We start from the raw sequence: 3856 nt of genomic DNA, 5'->3' as shown, positions 1-3856 counted from the left end.
GAGAGCCTGGGCAGTGCCCAACCAGCCTCTGGGGGAAGAACCTTTGGCTGAGATCCAACCTGAGCCTGCCCTGACACAGCTCCAGCCCTTCCCTGGCTGCTGTCCCTGCTCCCCCCAGAGCAGAGCTCAGTCCCTGCCCCTCCTCTGCCCCTCCTGAGGGAGTTGTAGCTGCAATGAGGTCTCCTCTCAGTCTCCCCTTCTCCAGGCTGAAGTGCAAACCTTTTGGAAAGGAATTTGGCACTGGAGAGGTGCCAAAGCACCTGTAAAGGTGTAAAGGGCTGAGTTTGTCCTGCAGCCTCCCTGACACAGGAGGGGGGTTCCACCAACCACCAAGCCCACCCAGTTTTTGCCCAGGGCTGAGAGCAATCCCTCAGGTCTCCTTCCCTCAAATGGTGTTGGATGAAGGCGTGTCCAACAGGACAGATCAGCCCCCCCAAAACCTGACTGAGAAAACATGGACATGTTCACCCCCCAGGGAGCCTCTGATCAGCCCCGTGCTGGATGGGGATCATGTAGGGAATCACATCCTGCTGGACTCAGCACAGGCTTCTGGGCAGCTGCATGGATAGTGCTGGGATGGACATGCAAGTCCAGCACTTCCAAACCCCCGTGGGGAGGCCCCTGTGAATGAACACAGCCGTGCCCATGGCTTCATAAAATAGAGCTTTTATTTGTTCATACAAATAGTATGAATTAGCAGAGTTTCATTTTCCTAGAAATGTCTTTGTGCAAAATTAATTTGTGTTGTACATACCACAAAATACTCCATTTACATATTTTTTTCAGATTTTCTTTTTTGTGGTTTTTTTGTTTGTTTGTTTGTTTGTTTGTTTGTTTTTCTTTCCATTCTGTTCTTTTTCTTACAAATTGGTTACTACTCTATAGAGCCATGTTACAGACAACACATCACTACTACCTGTACTGCACTTCTGAACACAGGACTGAATGAAACTCAGCCATAAATTAATGTCACAATGTGAAAAAAAAAAAAAAAAGAAAAACAGCCAAACTTTTAATCACACCTCCTAGCTTAAATTAAAATAAAAAAGGTATTTTTAAAAAATTGATGACAATAGCACTGATTCCAGTATCAGCAACCAGTTGTACACCACGGGGAATTCACCTTCACTGTCGTATTTGTTAGGTAAGGCTTTTTTACTTTAAAAGTCCAGTGCAGTCTTCATTATGAAGGATATTGAGTCAGAGCTAACAATTTGCTTAAGGTTAGAAGAGTTATTACTCACTCTCTGTATTTCCCTTCTCCAGCAGGATTGTTTCACAAGAGCCTTTTGCTCTTTGGTTCTACAAACCGAGCCCACGCTCCGCTGTGCAGCTGAGGAAGGCAGTGGGGTGTTAAAAACCTGTTTCCAAGAAAGCAAGAAGGAAGACGTAGGGGATGCAAAACTCTTCTGGCATTGAGGAGCAGGCACGTGCTCCGGAGGGAAGCACATGGGAGGGAAACCACGGCAGGTCCTGGAGTGAAACCGCTGGGGGAAGCGGCACAGCCGCGGCTGGGAGATCACCCAAAGCCAGGTGGGGAGGTCCAGCTTCTTTCCATGCATTGCATAAGCTACTAGTAGGAAGACTGAGGTTTAGAGAACCAAAAATCACTCTGTTTTTCCACCAGGAAGTGTTTTCTTCTGGCTGCCTGCAGCCCCTTCCCCTCAGGTTTGGGATAAAGCAGACACGCCGGTGCGTCCGTCACCTGTCCTGGCAGCAGGGAACGGGGCTGGGGACACGGCTGGAGCTGCAGCCAAAGCCCCTGAATGTGCATAGATCCACCCACCACCTGCACTGGGCAGGATGGGGGGCATGTGGGGGCTGCACAGCCCAGCAGGTCCCACATCCCCCCTGTGCCCCCTGAAGTGGGTCTGTGTCAGCCTGAAGCATTGTTTCCTCACCAGAAACGGCTCAGGGCAAAGAGGAGAACTTTTGCTGTTTGTGGGAAGATGTGCTTGGAGGCAAACCCCAAGGAGGGATTTGCATCTGCTCTCAACAGCTTTGTAGGCAGTTCAGGCCTGATGTTCTGCTCAACATCTCCCTTTCCTTGAGGTCCCCCCAGTGCACTGACCCCATGTGTGAACCCACACATGTCCCTGGCTGGTGGACTCACATGGACCCCATGGCAGGGGGCTGGAATGGGATGGTCTTGAAGGTCCCTTCCAACCCAAACCATTCTGTGATTCTTTGAAATCCCTTTGGAGATGTGACACTGTTGAGCCAAGCCCAGAGCCCTTTGGTTCAAACAAAGCACTGAAGTGCAGATCCCTGCAGCAGACCCAGAGCTGAGTCTGCTCTTTGCTCCATCTGCCTGAGCAGGACCAGATCAAGACCCAGAGAGAGCAGCCCAGGCTCTCAGGGAGGTTTTCATGCCCCAACAGCCACAGCAGAGAGCTGTAAGGGGCAGGCAAGAGCGAGGAGGCTGCAAAAGTAAAAGAAACATCTGGGAAATGCCATTGAATGCATCCCACCATAGCTGGGCACAGCTCAGAAATGAGATGCTCCAAGGGGCAGCTGTGGGTGACTGGAAAGAGGTGCAGGGCTCAGTTTTATATAGGAAACATATATAAAATCAGATGTTGTATCAATTGCTGCTGTTGCTGTTTCCAGTTTCACTCACACTGCTTTATGAAGTGCTATAGTTACATCAGCAGACACTCAGTGAAGTGCATCATCTCAGTGCTGCAGGTGAGGTACGCAGGGTTTTGCTGCCCAAAGCCATCATAGCCCTCCTTCTGTTAAAAATGCAAGGAGCAAATCACTTGAGCTGCCACCTTGCTCTGAAAACGTTCCAGCTGAGCTTGCAGAGCCTCTGACAGCAGTGCCAAGGCATCGGACACACACAGTGCTTGTTGGGACCTCCTGAGCTCATAAACCTTGGGCCAGAGCTCTCAGGACAGCCCAGCTGACTGTCCTGAGTCCCACAGCATCTATTTCCACCCGAGGGGAAGGATTTCCAGTTGCTCAGAGCCTCCTGTCCTGCTTGGCTGCCACCCTTGTGCTCAGCCAGGGCACCCCTGGGCTGCTGCAGTGCCCCAACCCACCCCAGTCTCCCCCCTGCTTTCCTACAGAGTCACCCTCATTGCCAAAGCAGCAATTCCTCCTGGCTCTAGGCAAACCCTGCTTCTTGGGAGAGACATGGATTGGGCATTGGACCAAAAAGTGATGGGAATCAAACTGCTTGATGTTCTCCAGGTTGATGTACTGCAGCTGCTGTGGTGGCTGTGGGACTGGAGGTAGCGCCGCCTGTGCGGTGTCCTGGGATGTGTTCCGTGCTGGGCATGGTGCCAGGCAGAGACCTGGGGTTTTTCCATGGCTCTGCCAGTGTCTCTGGTGGCTGGAGGCTGCCCCATGTGCTGCAGGTGCAGCCGTGTCCCAGCAGTGCCCGGAGCACGTGGGCATCCCCGGAGCGACGCTTCCCACACATCACTGCGACCAGCACCGCGTGTGACACACACAGACACGGGTACTTTGCATTTGTCCTGCAGTGAAGGTTTTAAATGCATAGAGGGATCGTGGGAAACAGCCTCCTGGACAAAAGGCAGGAGGGAAAAGTGTACTGAGGAGAGAGCTCTGCCCATGCAACAGGCTCTGCGGCTTCTCCGCTGGGAAAAGAGCCCTGGGTGTGAGCAGGAGCTCCATGGCTTGGGGTTCCCCAGGCTTGCAGCCGCTGGGAGCACATGCTGCTGCTCAGCAGAGCTATGGGGGGTGAAAGAATTCCCAGCCTCCCTCCCACCCACCCCAGGGAAACCCCTCTGGGGCCGTGGGACTAACTGGAAAACTGTGGAACAAAGGAGTACAACATCGGAGCAGAGACTGGGACACCGGAGTAGGGAAAGCAAGTGTTTTATAAAGG

This window comes from Manacus candei, unplaced genomic scaffold (genome assembly GCF_025592945.1).
Source record: "Manacus candei isolate 608988 ecotype Guabito, Panama unplaced genomic scaffold, ASM2559294v1 h1tg000047l, whole genome shotgun sequence".
Classification (NCBI taxonomy): domain Eukaryota; kingdom Metazoa; phylum Chordata; class Aves; order Passeriformes; family Pipridae; genus Manacus; species Manacus candei.
This window is presented reverse-complemented; position numbering follows the sequence as displayed.